Source organism: Mastomys coucha, unplaced genomic scaffold, assembly GCF_008632895.1.
Source record: "Mastomys coucha isolate ucsf_1 unplaced genomic scaffold, UCSF_Mcou_1 pScaffold22, whole genome shotgun sequence".
Taxonomy (NCBI): Eukaryota; Metazoa; Chordata; class Mammalia; order Rodentia; family Muridae; genus Mastomys; species Mastomys coucha.
Genome location: NW_022196905.1, coordinates 79,454,564 through 79,475,274, shown reverse-complemented (window position 1 = coordinate 79,475,274; position 20,711 = coordinate 79,454,564). Strand labels below are relative to the sequence as shown.

General features: G+C 38.3%; 2 pseudogenes; one reads left to right on the top strand and one right to left on the bottom strand.

Annotated features, from left to right (window-relative positions):
- LOC116070581 overlaps positions 1–5,857 on the top strand; it is a 12,217-nt pseudogene extending 6,360 nt beyond the window's left edge.
- A 13,415-nt stretch (positions 5,858–19,272) lies between these two features.
- On the bottom strand, positions 19,273–20,470 carry LOC116104580 (annotated as a pseudogene).
- Between the last annotated feature and the right edge of the window lie 241 nt (positions 20,471–20,711).

Here is a 20,711-nt window from a genome sequence, read left to right as displayed (position 1 = left end):
AGATGGCGGCTCTCACTAGAGACTCCGGGTCAAAGCGGTCCCTGGAGGCAGACCCTCCTTGTGCAAGGAAGGGGCAGCTAAGGTGGCTGATCCACTTCTGCCACTTGGAAGCTGAGAGGATCCTGTCCCTGCTGCCCGGCGGCTCCCCTGCGACTCTTGGGGTCTGTGTCTCCTTGCTGACTGTTCCAGGCTTAGGAACTCACCGGAGAGAAGATGGCAGCTCTCACTGGAGAGTCCAGGTCAAAGAGGTCCCTGGAGGCAGACCCTCCTTGTGCAAGGGAGGGGCAGCTAAGGTCGCAGATCCCCCTCTGCCACTTGGAAGCTGAGAGGATCCTGTCCCTGCCGCCTGGCGGCTCCCCTGCAACTCTTGGGGTCTGTGCCTCCCTGCTGACTGTTGCCGGCTTAGGAACTCACCGGAGAGAAGATGGCAGCTCTCACTGGAGAGTCCGGCCTGAATAAATTCTTGACATGTAAAGAAATAACATAAATATATTTCTGCCCAAACCACAATATCTAATATTTTAAAAGATGAAGTCAAATGATATAGCTAAAAAATATATAAGAAAATAAGATGCTAGATTACTAAGAGAAAGTTCTAACACCTGCAAGTGTGATGTGTTACAAAACAGGGGATTTTGATAAACATATCATTCAAAGCCATCACAATAGAACATAGAGAAAGGAATGGAACTGAGAGGTAAGATAACATTTCCTTTAAAATTAAAAAAAAAAAAAAGTCTGCAAGATGCAGTCCCTAGTTGAATTGCACAGGGGCGAGACTGGAAATAAGAAACCTATAGGAGGCTAGTGTTGCAGTCAAGATAGCAAAGAAGATGAGCCTAGAATAGAGTACTTACAGATCTCAGTACATCTAGCCAGCCTAGCAAGATCATACAATGTTTGGAAGATTGAAACCAGAAAACTATATATTTCAGGATAGGACTGAAACAGGAAAGATGTAAAAGAGCAAGTGGAATGGTCCCTGTCCTTACAGTTAACCAACCATGCATGATCAAACATGATCCACGGGACGATGTCTCTAACACAGAGTAAAATGCCTCCCATTTACAAAGAAATGGAGTCCAGCAGAAACAAGCTTTATTCCAGAAATGGTCCAGGTGTTTCTCATAAGGTATTATATAAACATAATTTACCACAGCTGAACTTTAATCCATCATGCCAATCATGAAGATGAATGTGGACAAGGGTGACAAAGTCATAGCCAGGTTAATGACCAATATAAACGCCTACCAGTCTGGGAGATTATTCCCAGAATGGTACAGACAGACAACTCCATTGTCTGATTTGCCATCATAGCATCTTTCTAGAAACTTCTTAACAGAAAGAATAGTGGATATGGAAAACTTGCCAAAACTTGTAATAAATATTTTTTCAAATGCTAAACTCTTTTAAAAATAACAGGATAAGTGAATATAAAATGTGGGGTTATTTAATCTGGCATGAAATTAAAAATGGAAAATTAGAAGTATTATAGTAAATAAACATAAACTTTTCTTAAATATATGCATGTTTCATTAACTGTCGCATGTGTGAATATAACTGCACATGGCAAATCATAAGTACATTCAACCTGATTAAATGTACAGAGATACATGGATGATGTTAATATATGTCTCAGGTTTTTTATTGATCTTAATGACTCTTTTTCTGATTTCCACACCTGTGCTATAAAAGGCATTTTTAGTTAAGTAGTGACTAACTTCTAAAATAGTATATTTTAAATTTTGAATCCTTCCATAAATTATTGTCTAACATCTAACAGGTCTTTTGGAGGTTTGAAGGGAAGAAACCAGACACCGTAGGACCCAATACTCAGATTTTCAAGTGGATGCCCCAGAATGACGTTCTTGTTAAGATTCTGAAACTCAAATACTGAAAATACAAATCACAGAATCAAATAGGCTCATAGGGACTCAGAGACTGGGCTAATAATCACGGAGCCTGCATGGGTCTAACCCGGGCCCTCTGAATATGTTATAGTTGTGTAGCTTATTTTTGTGTGACTCCTAACAAACAGGGGCTGTTTCTCCCTAGAGATCCAATAGTATGAAAACCCTTAAAGAAGAAGTGTCCATGCCAGTTTCATCTCAATTCCTTCAGGCTTTATGTCTGAGGTGCATTATTATGTCTTTAGCAATGAGATCTTGTCTTCAAGCTCTGAGAGGCAATCCAGAAGGAAAGTTTATATTGTTTGGGGAAAGTCCTGGACAATACCCCCCCCCCAGGGAAACCAACAACCATCCACACCACTTTTGTGACCCAAAACCTCAAAGTGAAGTTTCCGTTTCCTGACACTGGGTTTTTAGTTAACATTCTGTGGTTCCTGACAGCAGCAGTAACACCACTTTGCAAAATTCCATCCAAACTACACAAGCACACAGGCACACACACACACACACACACATACACACATACACACACACAGGGAGAGAGCAAAAGAAACAGAGACAAAGATAAGGAGAGATAGAGACAGACAGACTGACAGATGGATAAGTGGGCAAGTGGGTGGACAGGCAAACAGGCAGAGACAGAAATCAGAGAGTGTGCATATGTACTAATAAGCAAGCCTATTCTTGTTATTTCCCTTTTGGTTTCTTGAGCATGTTTAGTTGCATTCTTTACCTTGGGAAGGGACCAGGGTAATGGAATGAAGAGTCAGAAAAGTAATGAGTGGTACTAAGAACATATGAACACTTAATGTCAACAAGTTATAACAAACACATGGTGTTCTCAGCATTCATTCCCTCCATCCAATATGTACTTTGTGTATTCAACTGATAATCACTATCCATCACAAACCACGTACCAGGACACATATCACATCCGTCATTCATCCCTCAACTACTTCTACAATAAACCCTAACTCCACAATAAAAAAAAAAAGCCTAAGGTACAGATCTCTCACTTACTCTGCCATGCACTTAGGTAATTCTTGCTCTGAGATATTAAAGCAATTTAAGCAATTCAAATTAGTTTTCATATTGAAAAATTCTCAGCCTCTTTGAGTACTTTGTTACACACTTATATTTAAGACTTCTAATGAGTATATTTTCTGATGTTCTTCTTGACTTAGGGCATCCAAAAACTAAAGCTTTTGTAACTCACAGTGGAGCCAATGGCATCTATGAGTCGATCCATCATGGGATCCCCATGGTCGGCATCCCCTTATTTGCAGAACAACATGACAACATTGCTCACATGGTGGCCAAAGGAGCAGCTCTTTCAGTAGACTTCCATACAATGTCCAGTTCAGATTTGCTCAATGCACTGAAGGCATTCATCAATAACCCTTCATGAGTATAACACTGTATTTATTTATTTGGATTGTATTGGAACCCAGGACTTTAAACATGCATGCTGAGCAAGTATTCTATCACAGCACTATGTCCCAAGCCCATTTATTATAGATAATTTCTCATGAGAAGATCCAAGGAACAGCAATTAACCTGAAGGAAGAAATGATGATGAGGACAAAAAGCTGTATTAGGCAGCAAGGCAATATCAATATGTTTTTTTTTCATTATTTTTGTTTTAGAGTCTGGACTTAATGACATATTTCTCTTTCATTCTGTAAAGCTCTAGAATAACAAAAGTGTACCACTACCCCAGACTAAAGCATCTTTCAGTTGTTTTACTAAAAAAATTGACAGAATTTTAGGACAATTCAAATTATAGAAACTGAATATATATGTATGTATATATATGCATGTATATATATATGAAGATAGTTACGAGCTACCACTTTTTTCTTTAAAAAGTCCCCTCGAATTTAGTTTTTGTTAACCAGCAAGTTAACATTAATCTCTAATTCCAATTATATTTAATGCTTCCAATTTTGTCTTTGCCAATATTTTTATTCCATCATTGATCTGTACTAAAAAAAAAAAAAATAGAGCATTTGATTCTAACTCAATTAATAGCATTGGCAAGTGATGATTCTACTTATAAATAGTGCACACCCTAAGGTTTTAAATTATGGCTGCCTTTTGGAAGAATTGTAAAATTTTTAAAAATCACTTTGAAAGAATAAACTTAGCATACTGCTGTTTAATTGGCAAGTATATTATATAATAATGATTTACTTTCCAAATTACTTCAGAGCATGCATTTAGTTAAATTATGCTTCCTGGTCATATAATTCCATGCATCACAAATATTATGCATGTATTTCATGTGTAAAAAAATAAATATTTGTTTAGAAGTATATTGGTGATTAATAAGCAATAGGCAATGTTAAACCAAGTCACCTCAATTGGAACAGATTTTAATCATCCCAATATGCACTTTGTGAAACAAATTTTTTTGATATGGCTTTTGGAAAATATTTTTTCTTGGTTATTTTTTTGTTTACATTTCAAATATTGTCCTTCTTCCCAGTTTTGCTTCTGCAAGACCCCTTTCTCATCCCCCTTTTTTCTTGATGGTCAAATATAAAACTCTTATATACATATATATTTGTCTTCATTTCCAATATTTAATAGACATGATGATGGCACTGGAAAATGGAGATGATTTCTTAAATAGGCAATATATTTTGAAGGCTTTTGACACATTGAATTAGTCTTCAGTAAATTGTACAACATCCTTGTCATAGACCTCACCTCCTATATAACAATATATTATCACTGCTGCTTTTGTCTCAAAAAACACTGTCTTCTCTCTGTGTATTGTATGGCTGACTTTTTTGTCTACATTATAAATATTAAGAAGTGAAGTTTCCTCTATTGCCACTGGTTCTGTGTTATGATACAGTACATTAAGCTTTAAACTTCATGAGCAATGTCTATAAACACCTTTCCCATATCTATAGTTATATTATCTTATCACCAATATAATCAAATATCTCTTCAGTGTTTCAATATAAAATATTAAGCATCCTCAATATCAAAAAGCATGACACAGAAAAGTACAAACAGAAATAGCAAGAATTTACTCAGGTTCCATTTTACAGCAAGACTAACTTGAATTACTCCAAGAGCCAAAACATTTTTAGTAATAAAGGAAAGTGAAGTTTTATTATTTATATTGAACAACTCACAATCGGAAGGAGATATTTATAAAAGGACAAGGGAGTCAGCAAAGGAACAATCACTGCACATCTATATTTATAATCAATAAGCACGGATAACTGATTGGTACAAATTCCTCACCAATTCCAACTCCTTATCAGCTTTGTCCAGATATGCAACACAGAGGAAATGGCATGGATTTGCCATACATCTCCAGATTGTTCAACTGTTCTGAACTCATTACACCAGCTAATTAATAATGGTTTTCTGCTTGACTCATACTTCTAAACCTCAAATCTAGCTCAGTTTGATTTTGTTTATTTTGCTTTGGGGCCTTAACTGATTCTAATCTCTTATTTATGAATATTTGTTTCTTTCCTAGCATTTCTCCTTACATATTTAAGTCTGTGTGTTGAAGAAGTTCTAGCCTATGTATTACTTAATAAGGTCTTGACTGTGATAAGTGACAACAATCATTTTCTTTATGATACAGATAACTTTATACACATATGTTTTCATGTTTATTCTGTAAGGGTATAACCATCTATTTTCCTTTAGCTATAAAGAGAATGTGATGTGGTTGTCAACCATTCACCATGACCAGCCAATGAAGCTCCTGGACAGAGCAGTCTTCTGGATTGAGTTTGTCATGCGTCACAAAGGGGCGAAGCACCTGAGACCATAACCTCACCTGGTACCAGTACCACTCTTTGGATGTGATTGGATTCCTACTAGCCTGTGTGGTGGCCATTGCTTTTCTTGCTGTAAAATGCTGTCTGTTTGTTTACAGATTCTTTGGAAAGATGGAAAAGAATAAAAGGGACTAGGGCTCTTTAAGAAGAAAGGCTCTGCTCTGTGGCCATGATGGGGAAGATTATGCCATTCAATGCTAGCACTGTGTATCAGATGCTTCTTGTTTTAGAAGGCATTGGGCTACTTGATTAATCCATATATTTTACTCCATAAGTTAAGAAAGTAACCATTTTAAATCTTTCTTTTCTTTTCTAATATTCAGCATTTAATCTTTTATTGCTTTTTAATGGCACTTTTTTATTGGATATTTTCTTTATTTACATTTCAAATGTTACCCCTTTCCCATCCTCCCTCCCCCTGCTTCTATGAGGGTGTTCCTCCGCCCACCCACCCACTATCACCTCCCTGCCCTCGATTCCCCTACACTGGGGCATCTATCTAGCCTTCATAGGACCAAGGATGTCTCCTTCCATTGGTGCATGACAAGGCCATCCTCTGCTACATATGCAGCTGGAGCCATGTGTACTCCTTTGTTGATGGCTTAGTCCCTAGGAGTTCGGGGGGTCTGGTTGGTTGATATTGTTGTTCTTTCTATGGGGTTGCAAACCCCTTCAACTCCTTCAGTCCTTTCCCTAACTCCTCTATTGGGACCCTGCACTCATTCCAATGGTTGGCTACAAGCATCCACCTCTGTATTTGTAAGGCTCTGGCAGAGCCTCTCAGGAGACAACCATATCAGGCTCCTTTCAGCATGTACTTCTTGGCATCCACAATAGTGTCTGGGTTTGGTAACTGTTTATGGGATGGATCCCCAGGTGGGACAATCTCTGGATGGCCTTTCCTTGAGTCTCTGCTCTACACTTTATCACTGTATTTTCTTATACAAGCTGTTTTCATGTTGATTTATCTATGTACTAATTGAGAATTATGATAACCACTGAAACACCAACTTGTTTATGGGAGAAGAATAGGAAGCTTCAAGTTTTCTTGTGAATTTTCAGGCATCATTCATAAAATAAAAACAAATAAAATGGACTATCAGTGTCTGTCAAAAAGGAAAAGGAAAAAGGAACATATTCAATTTCTAAAGTGATAAGGGAAAATAAATAAATAGACAGATAGTAGATAGGTAGGTAGGTAGGTAGGTAGATAGATAGATAGATAGATAGATAGATAGATAGATAGATAGATAGATAGCTTTAAAAGGTGACAAGGCAGGTTTTATTGAGACTAGCACAGTAAAAGAAAGCAGGTTAATAACACATACACAATTACATACCACCAATAACACTAAGACAACAACAAAACAACAATGAATACAAAGTGAAGTTTAAAGGACACTAAAACATGAGTAGAGGGGAATTAAAGAAACGGGAATTTAAAAAGAAAAAGAGTAAGAGAAGAAAAATTGCTTAAATGTCCCAGCAATGGAACAAAGAATGTACAGTACACAGTTTCACAGAGGTACAGATGCATGCACATCAACACTGAAAGTGATTACCTTTAGAAACAGAGTCCATGACAGAATAAATTGATCTAATCTAGTGCAACTCCTATCTGCTTCATACTAATAAAAAATTCATGATTTTTTTTTACTTTTCTTTTATATTTCTATATTTGTTTGTTTGTTTGTTTTTACATCCCCAATGCTATCTCCCTCCCTGCCCTTCCCTCACAGATTCTCTCCCTCTATCCCCTCCCCTTCTTCCCTGAGAGGGTAGACAAAATACTTTAAGAATTTGTATTTATTTATTACACCAATTCAAGATGTTTCCTAATACATTTCCCACTGAAAACTAAGTCATCCAATAAACTTTTTCTTGGAAAGAGGAAAGACTTTTTTAACCACATGACAGACACCTTGAATACTTTTCATTGAGCTGTCCTGTGCAGTTGGACTGTATAAAAAATGCACAGCAGAGCCGGGCGGTGGTAGTTCACGCCTTTAATTCCAGCACTTGGGAAGCAGAGGCAGGTGGATTTCTGAGTTTGAGGCCAGCCTAGTCTACAGAGTGAGTTCCAGGACAGCCAGGACAACACAGAGAAACCCTGTTTTGAAAGACAAAAAAACATATTCAATTTCTAAAGTGATAAGGGAAAATAAATAAATAGACAGATAGTAGATAGGTGTGTAGGGGCCTAGATTTAGTCCCTGCATGATCTTTGATTGATGGTTCAGGCTCTATGAGTCCCTGTGGGTCCAGGTTTTTTGACTCTTTGGTCTTCTTGTGTCCTTGACCTCTCCAGTTCACTCAATTCTATTCCCCAGTCTTCCACAAGACTCCCCAAGATTTACATGATGTTTGGCTATGGGTCTTGCATCTGTTTCTACCAGTTGCTGGATGAAGCCTCTCAGGAGACAGTTTTGCTAGGCCCCTGTCTACAACCAGAGCAAAGTGTCATTTAATAGTGTCCAGTGTTCTTGTTCTCAAATGGGATGGGTCTTTGGTTGGCTATTCCTTCAGTCTCTGTTCCATCTATATCCCTTCATATCATGTAGGCAGGACAAATTTTTGGCTAAAAGTTTTATGGATGGTTTGATGTCCCCTTCATTCACTTGAAGTCTTGTCTGGCAAAAGGAGGTGACCACTTCTGAGATTCGATTATATACCCATCAAATTGGCTAAGATCAAAAATGCAAGTGACAGCACATGCTGAAGAGGTTGTGGAGCAAGGGGAGCACTCTTGCTTTGCTGGTAAGAGTGCAAACTTTTACAGCCACTTAGGAAATCAATGTGGTAGTTTCTCAATAAATCGAGAATAGTTCTACTGCAGGACCCAGTTATCCTACTCCTGGGCATGTACCCAAAAGATGTCTCAGTGTATCACAGTGACACTTGCTTAACTATATTTATCCATAATAGTCACAAACTCAAAAAAACCTAGATGGCCCTCCACTGAAGAAAATGTGGTACATCTACACAATGGAATACTATTTCACTATTAAAAACAAAGACATCATGAAATCTGTAGGCAAATGGATGAAACTTGGGAATATCATCCTAAGTGACGTTACCCAGACCCAGAGACATATGGTATGTACTCACTTAAAAGTGGGTAATAGCTATAAAGTGCAGGACAATCATGCTACAATCCATAGACCCAAATAAACTAGGTAATGAGGAAGGGAAATGTGTGAATTTTACTCAAAATGCAAAATAAAATAGTCATCAGGAATGGATGGAGAGAGGGAAGTAAGTGGGAAAGGAGATGAAGAGGGGAATGTGAGTGGTGATCAAGTGTGAGGAGACAGAGGTAGAGGGGTGAAGAGAGGGTTGGAAGTGAGAATAGAAATCCGTAAGGGATATCTCTGGACCTGGTTGGAAATCTGGGATGTGGAGGTTCCAGGGAGTCTATGGGGGTGACCTGAGCTCAAAAAAACATATTCCTAAAACCAAAAAGAACTAGAAGCATTACTGAAGAACAATGAAGACTGGCCATTAGAACAAATATGTCTTCCCCAGTGTCACTGAAAATCTTCTAGTGATGAAACATTCATCTGTCAGGAAAAAAGTAAAATGTCTACATTCCTGATTCAGTTCAACAAAATGATACCTAAAGGATACACAAAATATCAGTATTTCATCTGCTAGTACTCCAAGTATTGTTGTCTCCTTGGGTATTTGGGAATGTGCAGATAATCATAAGGGTGAGTGTAGTGTTCTCAGAAGAAGTCGTCTTTGAACAAGAGATCAAATAGAGAATATGGCAGAGGTGAGTTTAGTTAGTCAGTGGTTCTCCATTTTGGTAGTAAACATTCCCCTGATGTCCTAATATGCGAGCCGTCTTAATGTTTTACAAAATATTTTGTGGGATTTTGGCTCTATCTGTACTTACCTCCATCCTGATTAGGAAGGGCCAATATAGTTGGGCTGTATCTTTCATACACACCAATTCTCTGTGTATACTCACGAGCCAGCACTTCGGTGGCCAAGTATTAGTTGCCTTACCTATGTTGTTCTAAATACAAGGTTTGTGACAATAAGAGATTTAAGTAGACAATTGCTACTTAGTGAGCTGAATAATCATCTTCTTATGTTTATGATATATTCACATGCTTTTGTTTACATCCTGCACTCATGTCCTGTGAGGTTTTTTGTTGGTTTTTTTTTTTCCTGTTGGGTCTGTTTTTTTATGAAGGTAGAATAACCTTGGCTTTGCTCAAGCTGCTGAGTCACAGTGACATTTCTCACAGTCACACTCTGAGAAAGGAAATCAATTGAGGTTTGATAAAATGGTAATAATTAACCATAAATTCTAGGTCAGATAAGGTAAGATCTGGGAATGATTAATTAATAATAGCAAATACATGCAGATTGCAAGTATTAAAGCAGTTTGTCTTTTTTCTTCATTGCCACTGGGTACAAGAAGTCAAAGTTCAATTATGCTTAATTCTTTCTGGTTGCTATTAAAAGCATAAAACCATTGTATTGTTTTAATAAGCACATTAAACTCTGTCCATAAAGTCCATCATTTTGTTTACAAACAAAACATGACCAAGTAAATTAATTCCCAATTTTGTGAGGAACTACCATTTTGATTTTCATAGTGGGTGTACAAGTGTCTACTCCCACCAGCAATAGAAAAGCATCCCCCTTATTGTACATTCTTGCCAGCATGAGCTGTTGATTGTTATTGATCTTAGCCATTTTGACAAGTTTATCATGGAATATCAAAATAGTTTTGATTTGCATTTCCTAGATGGCTAAGAACATTGAAATTTTAAGTGTTTCTCAGTTGTATGAATTTCCTCTATTGATGATTCTCTAGTTATATCTCTAGCCCAATTTTAATCGGGCTATTTGGATTTAGGATACCTAATTTCTTTAGTTCTTTATATATTTTGGATACAAGTGTTCTATCAAATGTGGAGTAGGGCAAAAATCTTCTCATTCTGTAGGCTGATGCTTTGTCCAAATGATGGTGTCCTTTGCCTTGAAGAAGCTTTTCAGTTTCGTGAAGTCCCATTTATTTTTTTATTTATTTTACTTTTGTTTTTTATTCTGGGGATTGTAATGTAATTACAACACTTCATCCTTTCCTCTCTTCAAAACTCTTTCATATAAACACCTGCTCCATTGTCCCTCTTCCCTGTCCCCCTCATACAGTCTGTCCCCCTTCCCCATCCTCTTCACCTCTGAGAGGGTGGGGACCCCCTGGGTATACCCCCACCCTTTCACATGAAGGTAATTGTTGATCTTAGTACCTGCACTATCACTGTTCTCTTCAGAAAGTTGTCTCCTGTGTCAATAAGTTCAAGGCTATTCTCGAATGTCTCTCCTGTCAGGTTCAGTGTGTCTGGTTTTTACGTTGAAGTCTTTGATCAACTTGGACTTGAGTTTTGTGCAGGGTGATACATTTAGGTCTATTTACATTTTTCTACAAACATCTAGTTTCACTAGCTCTATTTGTTCAAGATATTCTCTTTTTTCCAGTGTATATTTCTGGTTTCTTTATCAAAAATCAGGTGTCTATTTTTTGTGGACCTGGAGGTTATGGCTATCCACGGGGATTCCAGGTAAAGTGTTATTCTGGCAATGTGGATCTAAAATGTAGAGGAAAAGGTAGTCTAAGAGTCAGAAGGGTTTCACAAGAGGGAGGAGAGCAGACTGGAATCTGCTTATTTAGTCTGCTTGGAATGAGAGGAGACTGTGATGAGAAATCACTGCTGAAGGTCTGATAGATCTGGGGGTGAGACTGGGGGATTGGATCTGGAGGAGCAGAAGAAGAGGTGAAGATCTGCAGGCAGCCTACTAGCTTCCTTGTCAGGAATGGTCCTTAGATTAGCAGTGGGTAACTGCAGGAGTTGGGGGCCAGGACAAATTAAGGGTAGGAAAGGGAGGTTAAGAAAGGTTCCTGGGATCCGCAGGAATGTGGACAGAGCAGGGGGAGTGGGAGGAAGACAGGTGTTCTGTTACAGAGCTATCGATGAGACTGGAAGATTGGATTTAAACTTGAGGAGGGAGCAGTGAAGATCTTCGTTTGGCTTACCTGTTTCCCTAGCAGGTTCAGCTGTTGTGTTCCTAGTGAATAGTTGCTGGTGTTGAAGAGTAAGATAACAGGATGAGTTGAGGGAAGGGAGGTTGGAGGTGAAGAAGGCTGTAATCCATTAAGAGTGGGATCGGAAGAGAAAGGTAAACTGCATTAGGTGTTCTGCTTCAGAGCTGAGGTTGAGATTGGGGTGTTGGGGACTGAAGGAATAGAAGAAGACATGAATATCTATGTACAGTTTCTAGAGTTATCTTTAACATTCCCATATAACTTAGAAGTTAAATACTTAGGAGTGATTTTGTATGAGTATTATCTGGGCATTCCAAAATTGATAGTTTATTTTGAAACTGGGCTTGAAAAAGATTTTATTATGACAGCCCATAATAATCTTTGCAATGCGTGCTTTGCAACATGTTGCAAAGAGCAAATAGTCAATTGAACAGATTTTGGCATCATTTAGGGTTTTGGAACTTTTCATTTAATAGTAGAGAATTTCCTTTCCTAGTAATACTAATAATACTCTGAATTCATGTTGAAAATGCCCTTGCTATTTTTGCCAAGTTTAAAGATTAATAATTTATAGTGTCAACAAGTTATATGCAAATTCTAAGAATAACTCACTATTTTAGAATGCAAATGTCCATAGCTTCAAAAATAATACACACTAACCAAAGAGCTTATGTGGTAAGTAAATATCATCGAGATCTAGCATTTAAAAGTGAGGTTACTAGAAAGAGGGAAAATGAGGGGAAGCATAGTCAATATATGAAGGAAGGGTTAGTCATTAAAATACTAATTTTTTCTCTTCTTTGCAGTAAAATATGACTATATAACTGTTTCTTAAATGCAAGCCTTGCACATTTATTAGCCACTTTTCTGGGTGACTCTCTACTGGGAATTATGGTATTATCTTGGGCTGTATGCATCGTGGCCAACTTAGGACATCATGACCTTTAACCTTTCCTCTTGGATTACTCAGGCCCTACACCCATGACATGATAATTTCTAGTGTCCATGTTGCCCTTAGGGGTTAACTGTTTGCAGCCTATAGTTTTAACTGTTTGGCTCCTCTAGCTCTTCTCTAAATCCTGTGTTCAAAAGTCATGTGTAATAAAGTGAAGAGGGTAAATTATTTTATTCTCTATTCTCATTTTTGTTATCTTTACAAAATTATAAATCTATCTTTTCTCCTTAATTTTATAAGTTAATGTCTATTTTTCCTCAGCTATTTCAGATAAAGATACATGGATATTGGCTGACTATCTATGAAAAATATCTCATGAAGCTCTTTTATAAAGCCATCTTCTGGATCAAGTTTGCCAAGTGCCATAAGAAGCCAGTACCTAAAACTATTGCCAATGAGTTTACTCTCAATGAAATACCATTGTTAAACTGATTATGCTTATATGTGGTGCATACTTACATTAATAAAGAAAAAACATAAGAATAAAGTAATAAAAAGAAAATGCAATGCACTATGATTATTAAACCTCATGGGTAGTATGACTTAATTTGATTGGTCATCATTTAAATTTGTTTTTCTTTTCTGTTTTCATGGGCTACACTGACCTCTTGTGGAGAGTTTGTGCTAATGTCTAGTTTCAGGACGTTAGACTAGCTCAAATCCTAAGTACTGATCAATGTGGCCCAGAAAAACTGACAGAGAATTGAACTGAATCAGTCAATGGCAATAATTAGAATTATTGTCAACGGCAATAGGTAGAAATTAGATATTTGTAAGTCAAAGGTGAATCATAAGGACATGCCATTTGCAAGGGTAATAATATGATAAAATCAAAATGAATGTAAACATAGTGAATCACAGATCTGTACATAAAATAAAATAGGTGTTTGTGACTGAGAAAATAAACAGAAACAAGAGAATTTGAGTTATAAATCTGGATGAAATTGGGCCTAATGTAAGGTGGTAACAACGCTTTGAATCTATTTACTACCACTTCCATAGCACTTAGCTGACCATTGTGAGCCTCTGAAGGTGTGATTCAGTGAGGGAATGAATTTATATTCCCTACTATAATCTTGTTCATTATTTTGCTTTAAGATTTATTTTAGTTTAATTATGTGTTTGAGGTTAGTGTGTGCATGTGAATGCAGGTGCCCACAGAGGCCACAGGCATCCGTTTCTCTTAAGCCAGTTAGAGGACCTAGGAGCAGCTCTGAGTGGGGCCTGAAAATCCAAATGAGTGCTCTTCAAGAGCAGTACATGCTTCTAAACACTAAGTTATCTCTTCAGTTCTTGCTTATAATTTTTTATTACACTTTCTGTTCCTTTTAAATTCGTGTTTCTAATTACATCCCCTGCAGTTGCAGAATACACTTATGATAGCAAGAATTCCTCTTTTTACATCTCATCTCAGTTTTGTTTTACATAACTATGCTTCTCTCTGAGCATATGAATGATATTTATTTTGGTATTATATTTTTATTTTTATTCCTACCTACATTCCTTAGGTACAAATGTTTCCATTTTATACCATAGTAGCATTTTCTCAGTAACAAAATAACACTTGATTTACTTAGGTATTTGAAAGACAGGTTGATTTGTGATTGTATTAGTTCTGTTATCATAAAACTATTACAGTGACAGGAAATGAAATTTCAGCTACCCAGACCTGTGTTCCTGGATTATGTTCACTGATATGTGACTCCAGAATAAACTATCTTTTGCCCCCTTCTGGTGAGAGCTGTGTTTTTAGTGATGACAATGACAAAGAAATGACGAAAACATGACCATGATCCACAGAACCAAATAATGAACATAAGCAATGGTAAATAGCTTGAATAGCCACAGTAAGGGAAGACTTGATTAAAATTACTTTGACACTCCATTGTCCTCAGGTCAGAATAGTTATCATCAAAAATAAAAAAAAGATCATAAATACTGGTAACAATATGTGGAGAAGAAAGCCCTTATACATCATTGGAGGAATTGTAGATACGTGCAGTCACTATAGAAATCAGCCTGGAGATTTCTTAAAACAATAAAAAGTAAAAAGTATTATATGATCCAGCTACACTATCCCTGAGCATACACCCAAAGGACTTTATGTTCTACTACAGAGATAGTTACAAAGACATGTTCATTGGTGCTCTGCTCAAGAGATGCAACTGGACTACCTGTCCATCCATGGAAGAATGAAAATGTAATATAGACATAAACCACAGAATTTCATTCCGCTATAAAGAAAAACGAAATGTTCAGGAAAATGGGTAAACTAGAAAACATTATACTGAGTGAGGTAACTCAGTCTTAACGACAAACACCTCATATACTCTCTTGTATGTAGAGCATATCTTCAAGTACTTAGATTTAGATGTAACTCGGACTTTCTGAATAGACTGAATAGACTAGAAAACTAAAATAGGACCTTCACACACTCCTGAAGTGAAGTAGGGATTGTGGAACATAGGGAATATTAAAGGAGAGAGAAGGAGAAGGGCCCCAGTCATAGCTAGACAAGTAAAGGAACAGAGATAGAAAAGAGAAAGGGTGGGAAGAGACAGTCAAACAAAATTACATATATGTGAAGAAAGCATATCAAAACTTACTATTGTAAAAATTACCTGTAAAATATTTAAATAGAGATACCCTGCCTGAGTAAGTACACATGAAGCAGCTCTTAGAAATCATGTGATTCATGCTGCCCTTGTTTACTGTGCTATGAGACCACCCCACTGGTTGATAGTGTCATACTGTTGGAACTTACCACACAACAAGATCATGAGCCTCAGATATTTTTATAGCAATACAAAGTACTGTAAAATAAGAAAAATACAAGAGGTATTTGTAATCCTATACATATGAAATGCAGAATTATTGGCTTAAATTCCTGTGTGTTATATTATGTATGGTTTTTATCATCCAAGTTTTCAAAAACAATTACTTATTGACACCTAGTTAATAACTATTGATTTGCATAAATTTTTATTTTTACAGAGCTACATGCAATGCATACTAGACATAAGGACTTCCAGAGTACAGGGATTTTGACATAGCTCTAAAAATACTACACACAATATACATCATCTATAAATGCAAATTCCTTCCCTCTTGATTGGTAGATAATACTTACAAACTCTTTAGAACATTGAGACCAGGCGGTGGTGGTGCACACCTTTAATCCCAGCACTGGGGAGGCAGAGGCAGGTGGATTTCTGAGTTCGAGGCCAGCTGGTCTACAGAGTGAGTTCCAGGACAGCCAGGGCTATACAGAGAAACCCTGTCTTGAAAAAAAAAGGGGGGGGGAGAAAAAAAGAAAAAAGAAACAAAAAAGAAAAAAGAAGCAAAGAAAAGAACCTTGAGATCATTTTTGTTGGACTAACTGCATTCCACACACCTTTAGGTGCTACCCCTTTGAGGTGCAGGATTTACACATTAACTTTGTTCTTGATTAATTGTCACAAACCAGCATGAGTTCATAGGGGCAGCCAATATAAAAGAAGTCTTTATATTACACAAGCTACATACAAAATTTTTCTAAGTTCTTCTACTGATACCAGCAACATCTTACTTTAACTCAGAAAACTGTACACATGCAGATGTGGCCATGGAATACAGCTGTTGAATCACTATCAACATATCCTGTATGAACTTGTACTGAGATCATGAGGTGAATTCAGTTTTCTCTGAGGTGTGAGGTGGAATCTCAGGGTTGTTTTGATCACTGGCAAGGGTTCCTTCCGGTCTGGGCTGGTGCCCTGAGCAGACCTTAGATGAAATCCACAGCCATTCCCACAACACCCAGAAGAAGCTCCACTCCCAGGCACTTTAACACACCCAGGATCACAAGATTACAGGATCACAGATCCCAGGAGCTTGGTCACACCAGGATCTCAGGGTTCCAGAGGCTTGACTCCCAAGATCTCTGACACACCCAGGATCCCAGGATCACAGAATCCCAGAAGCACGGGATCATAGAGAGAGCTGAACTCTGAGGAGTTCTGACACAACCAGGATCACAGGAAGGACAGGCTCCAGTCTGATAGATGGAGGGCAGATCGACTGGAGGAAAGCATAAGCACATAAACAACAGAAACCAAGGTTACTTGGCATTGTCAAAACCCAATTCTCCCACCATAGCAAGTCCTGGATATACCATCACACCAGAAAAGCAAGATTGGGATCTAAAATCATTTCTCATGATGATAGAGAACTTTAAGAAGGACATAAGCAATTCACTTAAAGAAATACAGGAGAACACAAGTAAACAGCTAGAAGCCCTATAAGAAAAAAAAAATTCCTTAAAGAATTAGAGGGACATCTGGGTTGTTTCCAGTTTCTGGCTATTATAAATAAGGCTGCTATGAACATAGTAGAACATGTGTCCTTATTACATGTTGAAGCATCTTCTGGGTATATGACAACGAGTGGTATAACTATGTCCAATTTCCTGAGGAACCTCCGAACTGATTTCCAGAGTGGATGTACCAGCTTGCAATCCCACCACCAATGAAGGAGTGTTCCTCTTTCTCCACAACCTAACCAGCATCTGCTGTCACCTGGGTTTTTGATCTTAGCCATTCTGACTGGTGTGAGGTGGAATCTCAGGGTTGTTTTGATTTACATTTCCCTGATGACTAAGGATGTTGAACATTTCTTCAGGTGCTTCTCAGCCATTTGATATTCCTCACTTGAGAATTCTTTGTTTAGCTCTGTACCCCATTTTTTATTACTATTATTATTTTCTTTATTTACAGGTCATATGGTAACTCCTTTCCCAGTTTCCCCTCTGAAAAAAAGAAAAAATAAAATAAAATAAACACAACCAAAAAAAACCCTATTCTCTCCCCCCTCCACCTGATTGCTAACCCACTCTCTCCTACTTCCTGGCCCTGGCATTCCCCTACACTGAGGCATAGAACATTCACAGGGCCAAGGGCCTCTCCTCCCATTGATGACCAACCGGCCATCCTCTGCTACATATGCTGCTGAAACCATTAGTCCCATCATGTGGACTCTTTGCTTGGTAGTTCAGTCCTTGGAAGCTCTGAGGGTACTAGTTAGTTCACATTTTTGTTTGTCCTAAGGGGCTGCAAACCCTTCAGCTCCTAGGGTCCTTTCTCTAGCTCCTTCATTGGAAACCCTATACTCAGACCAATGAATGGCTGTGAGCCTCTACTTCTGTATTAGTCCAGTATTGTCAGAGCCTCTCAGGAGACAATTTATCAGGCTCCTGTCAGCCAGTATTTGCTGGCATCCACAATTAGCATCTGGATTTGATGATTGAATATGGGAAGAATTCCCAGGTGCAGCAGTCTCTGGATAGTCTTTCATTCAGTCTCTGCTCCATAGTTTGTCTCTGCAACTCTTTCCATGGGTATTTTGTTCCCCCTTCCAAGAAGGAACAAAATATCCACACTTTGGTTTTCCTTCTTCTTGAGTTTCTTGTGGTTTGTGGATTGTACTTTATGTATTCCAAGCTTCTGGGCTAACATCCACTTATCAGAGAGTACATACCATGTGTGTTATTTTGTGATTGGGTTACCTCACTCAGGATGATATTCTCCAGATCTATACATTTCCCTAAGATTTCATAATTCATTGTTTTTAATACCTGAATAGTACTCCATTGTGTAGATATACCACATTTTCTATATCCATTCCTCTTTTGAGGGATATCTAGGTTGCTTCCCATTTCTGGCTATTATAAATAAGGCTGCTATGAACATAGTGAAATATGTGTCCTTATTACATGTTGGAGCATCTTCTGGGTATAAGACAAAGAGTGGTATAACTGGGTCTTCTGGTAGTGCTTCTCAGCCATTCGGTATTTGTCAGTTGAGCATTCTTTGTTTAGCTCTGTACTCCATTTTTTAATAGGATTATTTGGTTCTCTGGAGTCTAACTTCTTGGGTTCTTTGTATATATTGGATATTAGTCCTCTATCAGACATAGGATTGGTAAAGATCTTTTCCCAATTTGTTGGTAGCTGTTTTGTTCTATTGACAGTGTCTTTTGTCTTACAGAATTTTATGAGGTCCCATTTGTCAATTCTTGATCTTAAACCATTAGCTATTGGTGTTCTGTTCAGGAAAATTTCCCCTGTGCCTATGTGCTCAAGGCTCTTCCCCCATTTGCTTCTCTATTAGTTTCAGTGTATCTGGTTTTATGTGGAGGTCCTTGATCCACTTGGACTTCAGCTTTGTACAAAGAGATAGGAATGGATTGATATGCATTTTTCTATGTGCTATCCACAAGTTGAGCCAACACCATTTGTTGAAAATGCTGTCTTTTTTCCACTGGATGGTTTTAGCTCCTTTGTCAAAGATCATAGTTGACCGTAGGTATGTGGGTTCATTTCTGGTTCTTCAATTCTATTCCATTTATCTAACTGCCTCTCACTGTACCAATACCAGGCAGTTTTTATCACAATTGCCCTATAATAGACCTTAAGGTCAGGAAAGGTGATTTCACCAGATGTTCTTCAACAGAGGAATGGATACTGCTCTACCTGGGAATCTTTCCCATACTCAATCACTAAACCCAGAGACTATCGTGGATGCCAGTAAATGCTAGCTGACAGGAGCCTGAGAAGGCATGAGAAGACTCTCCTGACAGTTTACACTTAACACTTGGTATGAGAATCCATGGTGATACAGAGGCCTGAGCTGGTCTATTTTGTTGAGGTGTAACAGAGGGTGTTCTGCTAGATTTAAGTTTATTTAGGGCTCCATTCACTAAATCTCCAACACTTTGTCTTCTTTTTCTCTTATACTCTCATGCCTTCTTGAGTAAGATAAGGAAGTCTATCAGGCACAACTTGAACTTTGAGCTGTTGCCAAGTCATCTCTTCAGCAGCAATTCAACGCCAGTATCGCTTTACTTTGATACAAGCCCTGAAAGGTCATCTCAGAGTTCTCTTTCACCAATCACCATGAGTGGAAACCACTTGATCAGTACAGTAAAAGAATTACCAGCAAAGTTTCATAGTCTCCTTCAAAGCCTTCCAGGGATGGAGTAGTACAGAGTCCATCAATACCTAACATGGCTGGTATCTTCTCCAGGATAAAATCTGGCACTTATCCAATGTCAGATGCACAGTCAATAAAAGTCTGAAGTACTGCTGCCTGCAGACATAGCATCTTCTCTGTGTTGGCAGACATCTTCTCATGGCCTTCGTTTGTCTAAGAGATACATTCTTAAGAAAGTTAAAGAAGTATCTTAATATATCAACTGGAGGATCTGTCATAAGACATGACAGGAACAACGTAGCTTTATCCCTCTCCTCTCCTCCTAACTGTTGAGCTTTGAAAAGTGCTTCAAGCAGAGCAGCACGGAGGACAGGCTCTGGCAATTCCCAGAAGAACTGCTTTAGCATGTTGGCAACATCCCACGGAAGTGCAGAAGACAGGCAGGTTTCGCCTCTTTACTCTTTAGTTAGTGCCTCTAGAGGAATAACAGATCCTGACTTCTCAAAAAGCCCTTCTGTATGAATATGCTTTTTTAAAGATGTGCATGCACCAACAAGAAAGGTTGGAATGTGTCCATATTCTGGAACAATTGAATGAGGCAAGGAATTAAAGGAAACTCCAAATATTTTACCCCTTATTTCCCAAGTTTCTGCAGTTTCATGTCTCCTGTAATCACACTGACGGCGACCACCCTTGACCTAAATGCCATAGACAACCCAAAGCTGCTGCAGCAGGGCAAATCTGACCAGTCTCTGATCCCACATGCAACCACATCGCCCACTTTCCAAGGTTGACTCTGGGTCCTGACTTTCTTTGCCACCAAACAACTCTTCCAATTTCCAAACACCCTCAGGCTTGAGCCCTGCTCCGCTGCCTTCTGGCCACCTCTGACACTCTTCTGGCCCTGGCCACTTCCTCTACTTTCCCTTGATCTTTTCAAAACTGTTTCACTGTCACTTGATCTTTTCAAGATTTCCCTGTCACTCAACTGTCCTTCCTGCCACC